The sequence below is a fragment of the Lissotriton vulgaris genome, chromosome 8 (genome assembly GCF_964263255.1).
Source record: "Lissotriton vulgaris chromosome 8, aLisVul1.2, whole genome shotgun sequence".
Classification (NCBI taxonomy): Eukaryota; Metazoa; Chordata; class Amphibia; order Caudata; family Salamandridae; genus Lissotriton; species Lissotriton vulgaris.
In genome coordinates, this window is record NC_141696.1 from 734978365 (window position 1) to 734998535 (window position 20171).

Here is a 20171-nt window from a genome sequence, read left to right on the forward strand (position 1 = left end):
ACCCTAGAACAGTAAGACTGAGGACCGAGGCTGAGTTCACGGGGGGGGACATAGGAGCTAGGGAAAAAGATGTGTCTTTAACAACTTCCTAAAACGCAGGTATTGGGGTTCGAGACGTAGATCACGAGTAAGGGAGTTCCAAAGACGGGCCGCTTGTACCGAGAACCGTCTTCCTCCTGAACGAGCTTTCCTAAATCTTGGGGCGTTGATGAGATTTTCTGCGTTGGAACGGAGGGATCTAGTGGCTGTGTAAGGGGTGATAAAATTGCGGAGAACTGGGGGGCCTTGGTTGTTCAAAGTTTTGTGCACCAGACACAAGGCTTTAAATTTAATTCTCTCCCTTATGGGGAGCCAGTGAAGGAGTTTGAGGGCAGGTTTGGCCGATGATCTGGCCGGGGTGTTGGTAATAATCCGGGCAGCAGTATTCTGAATTCTCTGCAGTTTATTCAGTGTCGCTTCCGGTGCGCCCAGATAAATCGCATTACTATAGTCCAGTCTTGATATAATAAGACCTTGGACTAGTAATTTTTGCGATTTAGGAGGAAGAAGGGGCAGGACTTTCCTCAAGGATTTTAGAAGACCAAAGCAGGTCCCTACGACCTTCTTTGCTTGCGGGGCGAATGAGAGTTCAGAATCTATCCATACACCCAGACTTTTCACCTCTGTCTTTGGGTCTGGGGGAGGACCTAGACAGGTTGGCCACATGTCCAGGGGAAGTGAGGTTCCGTTTGAGCCGAGTAAAAGGACCTCGGTTTTTGTCCCGTTTAGTTTTAGCGCTGATCTATTCATCCAGTGATGGACCTGCGTGAGGCAGTTGAGGAGATCAGCTTTCTGTTGTTTAGGGTGGGACAGAGACACCACTAATTGTGTGTCGTCAGCATAGCTGATGACACTCACTCCGAAAGGGGTGATAACCTCCTCCAATGTGGACATATAGATATTAAATAATGTGGGGCTCAGGGAGGAGCCCTGAGGCACACCACATTGGAGGGGCATTTCGGAGGAGCGGGCGTTCTTCTCCCAGATCTGATAAGATCGTTGTGTCAGAAAGGATGAAAGCCAGGATAAGGCTGTGCCTTCCAGTCCAGCTCTTGCCAGTCTTTCGATGAGGAGTTGGTGGTCAACGGTATCGAACGCTGCGCTAAGGTCGAGGAGGATCACTGCCACTGATCCTCCCCCGTCCAGCAGCGTTCTGGCTTCCTCTACCGCCGCCAGGAGGGCGATGTCCGTGCCCTGTCCTGGTCGGAAGCCCGTCTGGGAATTTTTCAGTTTGTTATTGGCCTCTAGAAACTGCGAGAGTTTCTTGTTGACAAGTTTTTCCGCGATCTTACTTACTCCTGGGAGTAAGGAAATGGGCCGGTAATTCGCCAGGTTTTCAGGGTCAAGAGTGGGTTTCTTCAGTAAGGCCTTTACCACTGCCTTCTTCCAGCTCAGGGGCACAACTCCCTGTTGAAGTGAAGTATTAATCAACTGAGTGAGGGAGGGGATGATAGAAGGGGCTACCTCTTTAAGAATCCGAAGAGGAGCAGGATCTCTGGGGGAACCGCTCTTCAAGGAGTTGAGCGTCGTCCATACTTCGTCTATCGTGACCTGGCCCCACGTGGACAGACCAGTAGAAGAAGTCGGACATGGGAGAGCGATTTCTCCCCTCGGGCTCAAGGGAGGAATTGAATCCAGGATTAGTCGGATTTTGTCCTGGAAGAAGTTAGCCAATTGTTGGCATTTCTCCTGGTCGGCTTTGGGGTCGGAGGGAGGTCCCCGTCCTTGTTCTGGAGGTTTTGAGAGCTCTTTAAGGATAGCAAATGCTTCCTTCCCGGAGCAACCCGCTCTCTCTATTCTCTCCTGAAAAAACACGCTTTTGGTTTTACGGATAGCGGTTTTGTAATTTAGAAGAGAAATGGAGTAGATATTTTTATTGGCTCCTGTTTTATCGCGTCTCCATGAGCGTTCGGTTTTTTTACACTCTTGCCGTAGGGCTTTAAGCTCTGGAGTGTACCATGAAGCAGGGGATATCCTTTTAGGCTGTTTAAAAGTAGTGATTTTTGGAAGTAAAGTGTCGAGAGACGACGTGATCCAATCACTGAATTGTTTGTCGGCCGCATTAGGGTCAGAGGAAAGCTCGGGAGTGGAATCTGTAAGAGAACGGGCCCATATCTCAGATGACAGTTTGTGCCATTGGCGGTCGGTAACCTGGATTTTAGGGGTTAGGTGACTAGGTATGGGAGTTTCCCAGAAGAACGGGACCAGGAAATGGTCAGTCCATGGAAGGGTCACAGGAGGGTTGGTGGTCATCGTTGGTATATTGGTAAAGATGGGATCCAATAGATGGCCCTTCTCATGGGTGGGCTCGTTGTTCACCAGACATACCTTTAGATATGTAAGGTCGTGTCTAATGTCCGAGGCTACTCGATCCGTCGGATCAAGGAAGTGGAGATTCAGATCACCTAATAACAGGAAGTTGGAGGTGGAAGAGGCTAGTTGGGAAATGGATTCAACTATGGAGTTGGTGAAATTGCCTGGGGCCCCAGGGGGGCGATAGGTCAGAAGCCCTGCCATGGTGAGGGCTGGAGAGATTTGGATGGAGAACTGGCCGCACTCACAGTCCTCGATATCAGCGTTAATCATCCTACAGACGTATTGTTCCCTGTGGATTATGGCTACCCCGCCTCCTCTCCCTTTAGGTCTATTTAGCGCTTGACAGAGATAACCTGTGGGGAGGGCTGTGACGACATCCGGATCGGTGTAGTCAGATAGCCATGTCTCCGTTAAGAACAATAGGTCAAGATCCTGATTTTGAATTAGGAGATTTACTTCGGTGGCGTGTTTCGGGAGGGAGCGGCAGTTAAGGAGTCCTGCTTTCAGAGCCGGTATGGTGGTTTTAGGGGGGGGAGTCGGATTGCAGTATGAGCAGGTCGAGAAGACCTTACCTGCAGTAACCGTGTGGTAGCAGGTCAGGATGGTTTTAGGACGTAGGGCGCGTAATGTATCAGCTGTATACATCACTCGCTCCTGAGGGTCACCTGGCAGAGTAACGGGGCCAAGGGCCGTCCGGGTCCGGACGGGCCCAGACGGGCTTGCCTTCGGCGCGCTGACGGCGCGCCCGCTGCGCCCGTCCGCTGCGCGTCCGGTGATTGCACATTTTTTATGGGGCTAAGGAGGGGGGGGTGGGCGTGGCCTCAGGTAGGCGTGGCCTTGCTTCCTCGCCGTAAATGGCGGCGGGAAATTGTTTTTCCAGGGTTTGCTCATTGCAGCGAAGGAGTCGCTGTTTAAGCGTGACTCTAGCCCGCTCTGACTCTTTGCCGGGTGAGTGCGCTTTTTTTAAAATACAATATTGGTGAAGTGACACAGAAATACAGTGGTGATAATTTTTAAAAATGTCGGCGTTCTCCCGGCTTCCGCCTCAGGAGTTTTCAGGTTCTGTCAGTTTCAACGCTGCTAGTCGCGTATTTATGCTGAGGGGGGTGGGCGTGGCCTCAGGTAGGCGTGGCCTTGCTTCCTCGCCGTAAATGGCGGCGGGAAATTGTTTTTCCAGGGTTTGCTCGTTGCAGCGAAGGAGTCGCTGTTTAAGCGTGACTCTAGCCCGCTCTGACTGTTTGCCGGGTGAGTGCGCTTTTTTTAAAATACAATATTGGTGAAGTGACACAGAAATACAGTGGTGATAATTTTTAAAAATTTCGGCGTTCTCCCGGCTTCCGCCTCAGGAGTTTTCAGGTTCTGTCAGTTTCAACGCTGCTAGTCGCGTATTTATGCTGAGGGGGGTGGGCGTGGCCTCAGGTAGGCGTGGCCTTGCTTCCTCGCCGTAAATGGCGGCGGGAAATTGTTTTTCCAGGGTTTGCTCGTTGCAGCGAAGGAGTCGCTGTTTAAGCGTGACTCTAGCCCGCTCTGACTCTGAGGTTTCAAGTCTATGATCTACTATGGATTGATAAATTGTGGCAAGAGAGATTTCTTCCGACTTGCCACCAACAGCACCCATAGATTGATCCTCAGCTTCCGTCCCAGGAGAGGTGGTTTCAGGACGTAGAGAAATCTCCCACATCAGACTCTTAGCTGTCACGGGGAGGGGTACCTTCTCCTTCTCTTTGGTTGCCAGTTCATTGTCCACCATAGTAATATCCAAACTTGTTTGGTCCACATTTAAAGTGTTAGATTCGCTCCACAAGCTAATTACTGACCCCTCCAGAGATCCAGATTTTGGCCCCCCTTCCTGCTCCTCCAGCTCATCTTGCTCGTCCTCTGATGTATCCGATGGTTCTGAAAGCAAATAGAATTTTTCACCCGAGTCACTCTCTTTACCAGCCTTTGCTGCGCCTCCTAGATCCTCCCCTTCCTTCATATCATGTTCCATGGAGAGATCCAATATAGGCACGTCTTGAACACATTCTGTATCTGAGCCTGTTACTACAAGAACATAAAGGTGTGGGGGGGTCAAGGGGAATATTTACTGACCTGTCTACTCATACCCCAATTCACAATATATAAAACACAAAGGAGCAGACCAGGTCTTTGGGTGGTGTATCGCTATACAAGTGGCTGTGCAGCAGTGGAATAAGAGTGTAAGTAAATGCCGTTGAGTCACAAAAGGCTAGAGTTAATCCCATCAGCCCACCCTCGTGGTGGAATTTCATCATGTGGGAGTTGATGATCACTCTGACTCTTGCTCGGCCTGTTAGTTACCGAGATTGAATGTCAGAACTCTAGCCATCTTGTTCTTCAAATAAATTCATAAAGTGCAGTGCTCAAGTGATTGTGAAAAAATAAATAATAATAAAATTGACTACTAAGACTCTGGAAATGTTCAAAAAGAAGTCTAGGTGTCAAAATTAAAAACACGCTGAGTAGTTTAACAGTTATACTACCCTCTAGCGCTTATGCAGAATGGTCGACATGTTTCAGCCTTGAGGGGATCTACCCCGGCTTTCTTCAGGACCTATAATGTTGAATCGCTACTGCAGCTAACTGTGGTTGGTGATATGAAGAACATAATAAAATGTACTTAAACGGAGTTACATATCTACCAGGAACCTTGCTCTTCAGTGTTCACTGGAGGAAGAGAAAAATAACTTCTTCCTGTCGGGAAACAAAAGATAACACAACAGCACAAAATTACCCCCACATTTCCACATTTGCACATCTGAGCCTGTTTCACCATGTCTTGTCTCTAATATGTTCTGTTGTGACACAGGGGTACACTGATCTGGAGTCAGATCTTTTTTCCTCGTCGGGTTATGCATAATCCTTCTGGCTCCCCTCTTCATCTAAAAGGTTTAGACCGGAGTTCCAATGCTTGAGCCTGGGAAAACTGAATCCTATCACGAGCTGAAGAATAAAACTATGTACTGGTTGAATGGCAATAGACCCCTTCAAGCCTACCTGGATGGTCAGATTTTGTATGTGAGGAGGGTAGATTGGATCGGGAATAGGGTTAAGGACATTCCAGGCGACTGCATTCTTGTTAATTTTAGGGACCCTCGGGTATCTGGGTATATCTGCAATCAGCAGAGCAACCACAGTTGTAGTGGGATCGGAACCTTTGCGCTGGGTCATTTCTATGAGCCATTCAATGAACATAGAAATCACCAGCATCCAATTGGGCTTGGGAGCACCAGAGAGTTAGCCCATGCAAATCATTCTGTATATCGAGCGTGTACCCAGAATAAATTCTTAGGGGCTTATGGAGCTCATTTTGGCTACTGACAGGTATATACCTGCCCATTAGCCATTCCAGCCACAGAAACTGGAGGGGTTCTGTTTCAAGAACATAGGGTATTACAGTCACAACAGGGCACCCCAGTAGCTATTATTGATACCACTTGTAAAACCAATGATCCCTGTATCCCCGGGCCTATCCCAGTCCCCCTAACCCTACCTAGTCATTCCATTTATGGTGAGGGAGACAACCTTGTGAGAGGGCTGAGCATCCCCACAGTATCCACCGGTAGCCTTGAATACTTGGAAGACGACTCTGGAGAGAGCCCTTCCCTACAAGTGCAGGCACCAATGATTGAGATTGTAGCCCCTTCACTCGAAGGAGAAACTAGCTCGCAACTCAAGCCAGTGTATCCCAGTTCAGTGGACATTGGCCTTTCCCCAAAGTACCCTCGCACCTCTGAGGGCATAGTAGTGTCTGGCCGACCGATTAAGGTATTGTCCTGGAACATTGCGGGCATCTCATAGAAACTTGATCTTCCGGATTGGAATGCTATAGTCGATGCCCATTCCATTTGCATTTTCCAGGAAACCTGGAGTTTAGTCCCTCACTATAAAGTGGATTATACCGCCTTACATCTGCCGGCTATACCCTCAAAAACAGGGAGAGGTCGCCAATCTGGTGGACTCCTAGTCTGGGTGAGCATTTCACTAGGATGTACTTTTAAGCAAATACACTGCAGTTCACCAGATATTCTTAGGGTCACAGTATATGGAGGTCGGAGAGAGAAAGCCCTCGAAGTATTCAACGTGTACGCTCGCGGCACTCAGGGCAGTATCCCATCTCCCATTGTTGCTCTACTAGAAGGCCAACTTAGGAGTTTTATATCCTGGTTGCTGGGGATTTTAATTGTACTTTTGAGCCCCTGGCAGCCGATGATATCCTCGGCACAGCTGAGGACGATGCTAGGAGAGGTATACCTGCTCTCCAAATTGACCCGATTCGGAGGTGGATGCAGCGGACGATCCAGATGAATATGCTTACTTCGGAATTTGGTCTACGAGCTGCAAATGGTAGGACCATCTCTGATCCGTTTGGGGCTTGCACCTATAACAGGATAAACCATACCACGAGGATTGATTATATCCTCCTCAACCTAAAATTGTGGCGTTACCTGGTGGATATGGAGGTACGCTCAACAACTGATAGCGACCATAACCCCCTCTCATTGAGCTTTGGAAGGGTGCTGAAGAACACGCAAGGGTGCCACTTATGCTCACAAAGGAAGTCACCCCATCCAACTGTGGTAGGCACCTAAAATGGTGCAAAATTATTCTGGACCCAGGGAAAATGGAGAATATTGAGGTTATAACTTCTGCAGCTCAGGTTAAAATGCAGGAAATAGATTTAGATCAATGTGGCCCGTCTGAGGCAACAGATATATTCCAAGAAACTATCAAAGCACTAGGTTATATATTCCTAGTCCGAAACAGAAGCCCTACGCAGAGGAAACTCTGTAGGCCCACTATTAATGAGGGATGGTATACATCCAAGTGCCGGCATGCAAAAACATCAGTGATAAAAGCTGTGAAAAGCAGGTCCCAAAGATCCATCCAACTGGCACGCAAAGAATACAAACAGGCTGTCATTGAGGCTAAAAGAAATTGGGAAAATGAGTACAGGGGCTCTCTTAAGGAGGCTAGTCTGGAGAGAGATTCAGCCCGCTTCTGGAATCTTATTAGATCTAAGAACAGATCCTCCAGTGAGACCATAACCTGCAATATAGTAGGTGAAACCTGGTTTGACCACTTTTCAAAACTATATTCTTGCTCCCAGAATGGACACCCTGCCCTAACCCCCCAGACCCGCTTGCCAACTCTAAGGGACGAGGTTGGAACATATTTCGTGGACAGGGAGGTGGAGGACGCAATTCAAGCAATTGTCCCGCAGAAAGCTTCTGGGCCTGATGGCATTCCTGGTGACCTCCTCCGCTCTGATCCCCGCAAATGGGCAAAGATCATTTCTACCCTTCTAAATTCCATCAATAATGGGGGTCCCATCCCCGAGTCCTGGAAGGGGCAGAGGTCGTCCCTATCTTCAAAAAAGGAGATAGGGGCGACCCAGCGAATTACCGCCCAATCAGCCTTATCGATACCACGCAGAAGGTGATTGGGAAGGTGATTCTTATGAGAATTTTGTCATGGGCTGAGGAAAACAGGATTCTCTCGGACTGCCAGGCGGGCTTCAGATCTGGAACAGGAACGATTGAGCAGGCCATTACTCATTTATTGGAAAATGGTTCTCATGGGGAAGGGGAGCCTCTACTTGGCATTTATAGACCTCAAGACGGCCTTTGACTTGGTGCCCCGTGCACGTCTTTGGGGAGTGCTAACTGAGATGGGAATTCCAGCATACATCCTGTCCTTGCTGGTGCATCTCCACGATGGCAACTTTGCCCAAGTAAGGTGGGGTACCCAGGGGCAAAAGACCAGAAGAATCCCGGTGGACAGGGGTGTCCGCCAAGGATGTGTCCCTGCCCCCACTCTATTTTCACTTTATGTGAACGAAGTGGTGGAGCACTTAATGAAGATCCAGTCTGACGCACCATCCCTGGGGGGCGAGCGCATTCCAACCCTCCTGTTCGCAGACAAAACTCTTCTCCTTTCTAAATCTACAGTTGGTCTCCAGAATCTCCTTGATAGCTTCCAGATCTTTTGCGCATCAAGGGGGCTTGTGATAAACACCAGCAAGACTAAATATCTGGTATTGAACCCGCCAAGAAAGCTGGGTAAGCCCCCTGTCTTAAATCTGGAGCCTCTCGAGAGGGTCATGGAATTCGACTATCTCGGAACTCGACTTTCGGATTCCATGAAGTGGAACCCCCATGTGCAGAAGATGCTATTGGGCCAAAAGAGGGTTACGGGGGCCATGTTAAAGGAACCGTGCTCTACATCCACTAGACCTATTGGTCCAGTAATTGACATTTACAGGGCCAGGGGGGTAAGCGCGGCCCATTATGGAGCAGAACTCTGGGGCTCCAGCAATATGGAGCATCTGGCCAAATCTGAAAATAGATTCCTAAGGGAATTAATGGCACTCCCACAGAGCACGCCTATGGTGCCTCTATTGCTGGATCTTGGGTGCCATTTCATTATTGACCTGGCAAAACTCCGCCCACTTCTATTGTGGTCGCGGCTGTGGCGGGTCCCAGAGCTGGCCAAATACGCAGAAGGCTTGGTAGAGGTGATGTCTACTATGGGCTGGCAAAACATTAAATGGCTCCAAGACGTTAAGTCCCTACTATTTGACCTAGGTCTTAGTGAATCATGGGAGAATAGATCAGCTCCACCAAAATCAGTAATCAAGAACCTTTTTTGGAATTGGATTTCAAGGAAGCGCAATTGTGAGCCTAAGATGGGAAGCATAACCAATAGGTTCCTGATGATAAAGGACGTTATGTATACTGAGCCATATCTAGATATCATCTATAAACCCCTAGACAGGGCACTGTATTTTAAATTTAGGACTGATACCCTACCCATAAGAGAATTTACTGCATGCTGGAAAACCCAATTCCAAAAGTCATCTGCCTGCCTTTGTTGTACACTAGGAGTAGAGTCCATGGCGCACTTCTTGTTTGCTTGTCCGGCCTACAAAGCTCCAAAGGGTTACTGGCTCAAACCGCTGTGTAAAGCACTGGGCACTAGAGATTATGTTGTAGCACTACGTATCCTCACATCGAACTCTAGTCTCTTGTGTGCCACTGGCCTGGCCAAATACTTAAGCTGGGCTTGGATGATTAGAGCAAAAAGGCTGAAAGAAAATGTTTAATTCTTATTTTAAAGTTTTTAATGTACAACTGTTCTTGGGAATTATCAATGTACCGCAATGTGTAAATTTGTCTTTTAGAATAATTGCGAAAGCTTGCTGTAATTCAGTGGATTTCAAGAGCCCCAAGCTGTGTTCTTATTGTGTTTTAACTGTAAAATCTTAATGTCGGTGCTTTTAAGATATTTTTTAAATCGAAATAAAGCCTTACTACTACTTCTATCTAAAAGGTTTAAGTGTATTGAGGTATTAGCTGGCGTAGTTGTGTTGTCGATGACATCAGTGATATGGGTGACTACAGCTGCAGCCCCAGCTTGCACCATTTTTTCTTTAGAGCCATTCGTATTCCCTACTTTATCCTTTTTGAATTTACAAACATTTGAGGGACTTTTTTATTAGAATCCACCTTGTGTTTGTCCCCTTGCGTGTATCTGTCCAAATCACCTACTGCACCCTCCAGAGCTGCTTTCATGCTCCTTCCTGTTTTTGGCATAGACTCTGTTCTACTCCCAGCCTGGAGCTCCGATAATCCCCGGCTCTTCCCACCACGGTCTGATTTTGGGTGCATGGTAGCACACATTTACAGTTAAGTAGTTCAATTAAAAGGAATTGAGATTTCCCCTTTTATCTTATTTGCATCACAAGTCACCAAACTGTATACTTTTGTCCCTAGATCTTAGCACCAGAGCATAAATCCTTGATGACCTCTGCGCATTTAAATACTGTTTTTCTCCCTTTTATTAACCACTTTTCAGCTTCAGCCGCAGTACAATGGCGTTCTGTACCGTCGATGCAGGCCCCCTTTAATCAATACGCTTACCGGCAGAGCTTTTCCAGTATGATGCCTACAGGGGCCAGAAACATTCGGTGTGCAGCCTTCTCCCATCTGTAATAAATCTTCAGTGAGTTGCTCGCTCCCTACAGACAGCTTCCGCCTCCTACAGCTGCGGCTGATGGCTGACGGCGTAGTGTATCTCCAAGTACCAGGTACATCTACAGGCAAGACTCACAGACTCACTTCCTGCGTCTGTGTCTGAATGGCTGACGGCGTATCGTATCTCCCAGCACCAGGTACGCCTATGTGCAAGTTTCCCAGCCCTCAGTATGCGCAAATGAGCAGGTAGGCAGGTAGGTTGATCCCGGAGCTGCCGCTGACACTAATCCTCTTGTGTTAGTGGTGCTGTTATCGTTTGTTATTGTTTGTTTGACTTTTCGCTCAAATCAGTTTTTGCCATCAGTTTCCTTGGTCTTGGTTATCACCAGAGAATCACCAGAGCATTTTTTCCACTTGAGTCCGTTGAGGAAGGGGAGCGCTATGAGGAGCTCATCGCTCACACGTCGGACCAGCGGACGCCATCTTTGCCCACCAGCATCACATCCAAATTCAATTGAATTTTAATTTTGAAATATCTTATACGTAGTGATTTGTCTGAAATATTATATCCATATGACACATAGACTTTGTGAATGCTATATCTATATAATGAGGTGTTTCGGTATTCAGAAAGACTTTAGCCACATCAAACATCTCCTACTTTTCTGAGAATGCGGTCACAGCCACCACGCGTCGGATAGAATGGGAGGCCTTCAAAGAAGTCATCCACAGGGTCTCAATGAGCGCTGTAGTGGGGGCCAGGTGGGAAGTCATTTGGGATATAATGAAGCTAGAGACAGAGTTACAATCTCTAGAGGTAGCAGCTCAGAATTATGTATTGAAGGAAGTGGAGCTGAGAGAGGCGGGAGTGAGATATGCAGAACTCTTGGAGTGCTTGCGGCTGATCGACCTAAACACCTATACCCAACGGGCACACTCTGAGGCTGACAGGTTGGATACATTACTGGCTCATCTAATACAGCCTCAGTCTTCTCTCACACCTTTCCTATCAGTTACCACCCTTGCACATGGGTTGGTGACTACACAACTTGAAATCAACACAGTGTTTCATGATCATTTTACAGACCTATACACCACTTCACTACCAACCTCCCCGGAGGGGATATACACTTTCCTCATGGCGGTACCCCTTCCCATGATCTTGGCAACGGATGTTAAGGACCTGGTGTCCCCTAACACAAAGACAGAGATTCATGGGGTAAATAAAGAGATAGCTTGCAATAAGGTGCCGGGCTTGGAAGGGCTTCTTAGAGAATTTTACTCTACCTTTGCACCACAACTGACACAGAAACTGCAACAGCTATACGTATCGCCCCTGGAGGAGGGAGCCTTGCCCCCCACGATCAGGGAAGTAATAGTAACCTATTTACTAAAACCAGATAAACTTCCCAACAAGTTATCCTATTACAGGCCCTTATTCAGCCAAAATACGTAGTATAAGATACTCAGTAAAATTCTGGCTCGCCGCCTCCTTCCCTTGCTCCCCAGGCTGATTCATACAGACCAATGCGGCTTTGTACCGCGTTGCAATACTTCTTTAAATATAAGCTGCCTATTTGGCTTGATTGACTCATCCAGCGACCATTTCCCATATGCTGGCTGTCTATCACTGGACATCCCGCAAGCATTCGAAACCTTAGGATGGTACTACATGCTCGCAATGCTACGACTATATGGAATCCCACCTGAATATTGCCAATGGATAGAGCTGCTTTATACTCTGCCCACAGCTAGAGCCAAAATCAGCCAATATATTTCCCCATCATATCGGGTATTCCGTGGGAGCCATTAAGGCTCTCCCCTCGCACCACTTTTGTTTGTATTAGCAATAGAGCCACTGGCTCAACATCTTTGCCGGGTGATGCCAGCAATCAGGATACCAATAGCGCAGGTTATACACTCAGTGTCCTTGTATGCCAATGACATGCCCTTGTATCTCAGAGATCTACGCCTGGACATACACACTCTATCCTCTCTACTTACACGACTCAGTGCCTTGTCAGGACTGCTGATCAATGCCTCTAAATCATGTGTACTCCTTCTACTTCTCTTACACAGTGCCTGTCTTGCAGTTTGGTAAGGTACAACTGAAAGTGGAGCCGGTCACCTTCAGATATTTAGGCATCCAGATTCATAAAGATACACATGACATCCTGGAAGGTAATCTAGTATGCATGATTAACTCCTTGAAGTCACAAGTGGCCTTCTGGGTTAAATTACCATTATCCACGGCGGGTCAACTAGCAGTGGCCAAGATGGTAATGTTGCCGAGATTGTTATACCATTTTGTGAATTTGCCAATAGTGCTCCCTGTTTGGGTATTTAGGCTCCTGGACTCTTTATTGATAGGCTTGATTTGGGGAGTAGGTTGTCGTAGGATTAGGCTGTCTAAACTCCAATCACCAGCAACTTAAGGCGTTATGGGGGTCCCAGACTTTAAAGGGTATTATATAGTGGGATAACTCCAATGGTTGGCATATTGGTTGGCTTTCCACAACCTGTTTGAGATCGGCTACTCACCCATACAACTACTATAAGGGACACTTTAAGCCCTACTTTGCCCAGACCCCTCAAAACAACAGGCAGGCTTGTTGTTCCTTAAGAATTGCTATGCACTACTGGAAATTGGCCCTAAAATATACTAACACGCCCACCCTTATGCACGGAGTATTCCGCTTTGTGTTCTACTGACACCAATGGGGACGCTGGTGACCTGCAGGCTAGCCCCATCGGAGAGGGAGAGGGTGGTGACAGTATGATCCCTCTTTGCAGATTGCACTCTTATGCCCCATGCAGAATTAGAGAACACCCACGGGGTACCTGACATTACTTCTAACCCATGCTACTGACCTCCACTATGTCAGTCAACACTGGGCAGTGGAGAACAAAGAACCCTGTGCACATTTGAACTACTCCAAACACTTCACACAATGTGTCACGGAAGCCATCTGGTGCACTTGCTATATCAGGGCCTAAGGGGACATCTTTCAACCTCATTGTTCCCCTTAAAACAGAAATGGGAAACTGACTTAGTGAAAGCCCTGTCTGGTTTTTTTTTATTTTTTTTATTCAAGCTTGACATAACAAACATAATACAAGAACATAATAAACCGTGGCAAAACATTGTACAGAGCAAACAAGATACAGGCATTTGGGAAGAAGGGGGAATAAATACATACATAACCCTAGGCAGTGGGGCAGGCAGAGAAAAAAGGGACAATAATGAGCAAAAGGTGAGAACGGAGGCACAGACAACATGGCAAATCAACAAAATGCCTGGAGTGAATGATTAACCAACCTAAAACAATATAGTTTCTTATTATTATCTGAGCCACTCCACTAACGGGGCCCAGATCTTCTGGCCCATCCCACACCTCCTTCTGCCCCACCTCTGAAAGACTGCTGACTATAAAGTATGAAGGGCCAAGATCCTCGCTCTCCAATTAAGAAAAGTAGTAGCATCTGGACTAATCCATTTTGAGGTAATACAAAGCCGGACTAAAGACATAGCAATAAACAGAAGGGCAGAGGCATGCCTCGATCTCTCTGGCGGGTCATTACTTTCAAATCCAAATATCACCATCTCTGGTGAAAGGACAACCAGGATACTGAGCATGGAATTCATAAATCGCTCTATATCCAAAAGAAAGACCCCCAATTTTGGCAGCCTAGAACATATGTACGTCTTTGGCTTCTGAGAGGCCGCATCTCGGACAACAATGGCCCCCACTGCCTCCCATTTTGAAATTTTAGCCGGCGTGTAACAAAGATCCAACAAAGCCATATAGCTTTGAGAACGTAGACTTCTAGATACTAACACACTGCTGGCCAGTTCAAGAGCCTGACTAATGTCCACCCCTGGCTTAGCCTCCCACTTGGCATTCTGTAGAGAAAGATCATCCGGAAGGCCTGATAGTAAGTGCTGATACACTACGCCAATTCTTGACCTCCTCTGAGTCAATTCAATCAATGTGATTTTGTCAAACAAGGTGGTAGCTTGACCCTTCATTTTATCAACAAAACTTCGGATCTGCAGATATTTTAAAAAAATCATGTGTATTGAGATGGAATTTATCCTTTAGAAATGAAAAGGAGGCAATTTTTCCATCAAAGCCTAAATCACCAAGAGCTCCCAACCCTAGCAACAACCACCTAAAAGTGGTCTGATCTTGAAAAATGGGTGGCAAGAGTCTAGCAGCGGTGAAGGGTGTATAGGAATTAATATTGGGAATCAACCATTTACGCCGGATCTTGCGCCAAACTGAAAACATGGCCCCAATGACAATAAACGTAGTCTTCTAAAAATAGCTGGGTTCAAGAATCTGCAATAAGATCCCCTTAGCATCCTTTCCAAGCCCTTTTTCATAGATAGTAGTTCTACAGAAAGACGGCACCACCACCCTGTCCCCGAGCAATGGCAGCCCACTATGTTGGAGCAGGGCAGACCAGTAATATAGCAAAAGATTTGGAACTGACCAACCCCCCCCCCCCCCCCAGACTCTCGAGAGGCACATCCACTTAGCTGCCCTATGAGGGTGACAATACCCCCAAAGAAATCTATTGCAAGTCCTTTCTGCTCTGGCCAGGCTTAGTTGTGAGAACTCCATTGGAATGGTTCTGAATAGATATAAAAACTTAGGTAGAACCAACATTTTAAGGACGTTACACCTAACATACAAAGAGAGATAGATGTAAGTTGTCCAATCTTACTAGGGTAGAGTTAACTGATTCAATAACAAGCAAAATATTCAAATCTGGAATATTGCCAACTAGGGCAGTGATTTTAACCCCTAGATATGTTGTAGAATATTTAAAGAACATTCAATTTTGCTTAAAAAAGGGTCGATGTACAGGGAAAAAAGCTGGGGCGAGAAGGGACAACTCTGCCTAGTGCTCCTGCTAATGCTAAATGTTGTTGACAACAGACCAGAAACGCATAAAGTGGCAACTGGAGCAATATAAATCGATGGAACCACCTGGATAAACTTAAGACTAAAACCTTTCCAACTGAGAACTGCCCATAAACACCCCCAAGCGACTCTGTTGAACGCCCTCTCGGCATCCAACAGGATCAATCCAAGGGGAGACTGAGTAACCTGAGCCCAATTCAGAAGTGCGATAATCCGGCGGACATGGTCGGCCATAACCCTGCCCGGGATAAACCTGTGCTGCGTTAATGAAACCAATGGAGAGATCACCAAGGCTAATCTGGTGGACAAAATTTTGGAATACATTTTACTGTCTGTATTTATAAGAGATATAGGACAGGGTCAAGCTCTGGTTTATCTTTCTTCTTAAAGAGAACGATAGTAGTTTGACGCCGTGAGTCTGTATGTTGCCTTCCTGTGCAGCTCTAAGAACTGAGAGAAAATCCACCCGAATCTCCAAACGGAACACACTATAAAATTCCAAAGAAAGAGCTTCATTCTGTTGGGCTGTAACATGAAGGGTAATAATGTTCTGAAGAAAAGCCCCAGCTTCGGACTCTATCTATAAACCAATATTTTCCCTTGTATACAATGTGCGATAGAACTGCTGAAAAACACCCATGACCCCCTCCTGTGTGTCATGAAGATGGCCTTGATGATCTTGGATCTTAGTGATACGATTGGCCAGACTCCTCTGCTGGAGTCGTTTGGCCAGGACCCTGCCAGATTTTTCCCCAAACTCGAACATCGTTGTACGAAACTGTAAGAACTTAGCAGCCAGGTCCTGACCAAAGAACTCCAGCAGACAGCCCTAGTTTTAGCAACCAGTAACTGACTGTCCCGACCCTCCTTAATAGCCCCTAATAATTGAACCTCTGCAGCCCTCAACTCCTCAATACGCCTTCTAGTTTGTTCTTGGATTGTCCTCCGTTGAAAGGCCGAGAAACTCTTTGTCTCCCCCCGGACTGCAGCCTTAAGTGTATCCCAGACTGTGTTACCAGAAGCTGTCCCCCTATTAATATTTAAAAATTCAATTAACCAATTCCTCATGTGTTCTAAATAAGACTGTTCCAGTAATAGTTTTCTTTTGAATGTCCAAACCCTTGGGACACTAGGCCCATGAGAAAGAGGACATTCGACGATCAGGGGATTGTGATCTGACAAAATTCTTGGGGGGGCTGAAATAGAAGTAACCTCAGCAAGCTGATCCGACATTAGCAAATAGTCCAACCGGGCCATTTTATTATGAGGGACAGAATAATATGTAAAGCCATCTTGATTTTTACTATGGCGAAACCAGAGGTCAATCAAACCATGCTCTTGAACTTGAGCTTGGAGCGCCCTAAAGACTCTAGGCTTCTTGCCCACATATCTTTGACCCCCTGCTAAATTAAAATCAGCAAACAAATTAATATTCATATCCTTACACAAACAAATAGGATGAGGTCAAAATGCCAGCTCTGCATTCAACTAATATACTACTGCAGGGTCATCTAAATTTGAGCAGTACACTATGCAAACAGTTAAAGGTCTGCCATTGACTGTCAACTCAGCGATTACCGATCTCCCTGGCCTATCTTGACTGGTTTTCCTACATGATCCAACCCCCGTGTCAATAGAATTGCCACCCCGCTAATCATAGAGGTCTAGCGGGAGCATCCGATTAAATCAAACCCTGGAATTCTCAAATATTTACGATTGCTCCAGGGAACATGCGTTTCTTGCAAACAAAGTGCATCTATTTGCAGAGTTTGAACGATTCTCGAGAACAGAGTCCTTTTCTTACCATCATTCAGCCCACATATATTCCAAGAACCTAGGCGGAATTTACCCTACGCCATTTACTATCATAAGAGAGCCTGACCCGAAAAGTGCATACAGAACAATCCACCCTTCTAGAAAGGAACATACCCTAAGGATACCAGTACCAACAAAAGTGCCACGATTATACTGTAAATTCAAGCATTTTTTTTATTTTTGAACCCCAACCCCTGCCCCCCTCCAACTCTCCCCCTGCCCACCCTCCCAAACCCTTAGCCACCCTAACCCCACCCACCCGAAGCCCCCCTACCCCCGCACCCCCCATGTAAGGCAACAGGACCGAGATCCTTGTGATGGAAGGACTGGTTTGGCACAATTTCCCCCGGTGTCATCGCCAAGCTATTAACAACGATGGGAGATACGGCCGTGGGGAGAAAAGGAGAAAAGAAAAAGAATATAGGACCCAAACTCTTCCCCAACAAATGGCCAATACCCCGACTTAAGGACCCTTAGGTTCTTGAAGAAAAATAGACTTAGGAAAACATAGCTTTAGAGACTAAAGTGAGTTCAAAAACTCCTTAGCCTGAACTTCAGAGACAAAAAATCTGGTCTGGCCCTGATAAATAATTTTCAGTTTAGAGGGAAAAAGCAAAAATACTTGAGCTCCCTTTGACTGGAAAGGTGCTATTAGCTGTCGGAGCTGCCACCTCCGCTCAACAGTAGCTGTACAAAAGTCAGGCCTGACAAAAAACTCACATCCTTTCCCAGCCCGCCTCCTATCTGGCCTGGCTAAATCATAAATCTTTTCCCTGGCTAGAAAGTTATTCAAGCATATTAAGATAGCGCAAGGCTTATCCTCAGTTTGGGCAGTCCGTTGGAAAACGATGTGCCCACTGGACTTCAAGTTGCCAGTCCCACTGTTTAACCTCAGGAAATGCTTCAGTGAACAGTTCGACGACAAACTGCCTGGTGTACGACCCTTCCATCCCTTCCGGGTCTCCCTAAACTCTCAAATTGTTCTTTCTTTCTCCGTTTTCACGGTCTGTGAGTTTCCACAGCATGTCGTCCCTTTGAGTTTTAATGAGGTCTGTAATGTCATCTTCTAGAGTGGAGATCCTCCCTTCCGCCTCCACGATTCGTGAGGCAATATCAGAGCATGTTTTTGCTACTCTCCGGATAGAGTTTTAGCCCAGAGTTCGGACACTTTCTTGCCAAGTCTCTGCGGCGAGCCATAATGGTCTGGTAAATTACTGCAAGTGTCATCTCACCTGGGGTGGATGAGAGGGATTGGCCCCATTACCACTCCCTGAATCAGTAGAATTGCCCTCCAGACCAGACTGTATGGAAAATGAATAGTCCCAGACTAATGAACCTGTATTTGGGTCAGATGATGGAAGCCCCTGCTCTCTAGTTGCTTTCCGGACTGTACGAGGACCATAGAATGAGGCTTCTGAGTTTAACGCTTCATTGATTCTCCAATCACCCAGCTCGCTGTCATCATCAGTCCAATCTTTATCCAGCCGGCATCTTCCTCGGATGACCCAGTATGCTCAGATAGAAAATACTAGTTTTGGGAGTTAGGGAGGGGTTGTTTAATCTTTTTGTCTGTGACTGTTTTTCTCTTTGTAAAATAGCGTTTTAGAATATATGGATTGCCTACTGTCTTAACCCTGCCAACTGATATGTCTTATCAATAACGAGGTATAATTTGCAAGCATATCTGCAATGAGTCGGTAATAGGAATAGAATAAGTGTGTGAAATACCTGTAAATTGAAAATCAATAAAGTACGTTTAAAAAGAAATTCAAATCTATATAATGAGGTGCATAGATTATGAATACTTCAAGGCAGTGAGTATCACTCTGCACACACACAGACTCACATATGTTGTGTCTCTATTGGTCATGTCACTTCCATGTGCTCAATTGTTTGACTTTCTGCTTTTCACTGCAATGCTTTTCATTGAAATTGTATTTTGATGTCAACTAATGTTGCTTTTAAATAACTTATTAGTAGGCATTTTTTTAAAAACTATTTACATTTTGCTACCTGAGCCAATTTAATATTTCACTAATGTATTATGCCGTCCACTATGTAAGTTCATACATTATGGGTGTTAGATAGGAAGCAGTGACATTTTTTAGTAGAACATGGCTTTGATTCTATTCTATTGTCAGTTTCAGCACGTCCAATGTTTGTTTTTTCAAGTGTGCCAAAGAGGAGGCATTGAACTGATATGGCACCATTTTCTCAGCTCGTAGATCATGTATAAATTGTATTACTTGCGAGTTATTTATTACATTTGTATGTTCTTATCTATTTTTGTCCTATAATCATTTGTTTCTCTACAATATGCTTTGTCAAAATATTGAAAGTTAGCTTTGGAGTAACAGTGAAATCTTAGTGTATTGGCTATTGAGATTTGTAGTCTTTTTGGACCTGGAGAATGGGGATGGCCAAATATGCATTCCAGAAAGCATACAATATGTACCCACAATATGTTTATTATAGATTTCTGGGCGCTTTTTCAGTTAGCAATAGCTGAGATTAGGGAGAACCCATAACAATGAAGATATTTGGGTGACTACATGCTCCATCCTTTTTGTGCAGTAGTTTTCTAGCTCTATGATTTCTTTCAACAATGAGTTGGATTCTGGTACTTGCAGACCAATAGGTGTCTTAAAAGCTTCTAAGGCAGTGTTTGGTTAACTAAAAGGACTAATAAAATGGTGTTCCCATAACATGACGCAGTGTAATCACCTAACAAATCCTTCTGCTACCATCCTATTTGTGAGCAAGCTCTATCACCAGAAAGGATCGGAAGCTCACACGTTAAGTTCCTATCAACTAAATATGTGTGACAAAGTAGGTTTGAAAGAAAGATAACAGTGTTACTAAAAAATAAGAAAAAGCTACTTTGACATTCCTAAACCACAGACATGAAAAATTAAGACAATGATATGCGGTCTAATTAGTCCACCTTTTTACAAATGGATTATTTTGTAATGCACTGGTAATACCACAGGTGGGATATCCGTCATACTTGTGACCAAGCACCCATGCACCCAACTCTAAATCAGGCCCTAGATTTGGAGCAAGAAGTCGCACATTC

General features: G+C 45.8%; 1 protein-coding gene across 1 annotated transcript in view; it reads left to right on the plus strand.

The window, feature by feature from the left end:
* The window catches only part of XK (X-linked Kx blood group antigen, Kell and VPS13A binding protein), a 97913-nt gene that overhangs the window by 75214 nt on the left and 2528 nt on the right, over nucleotides 1-20171 (plus strand). The gene's annotated exons all lie outside the window — the stretch shown is intronic.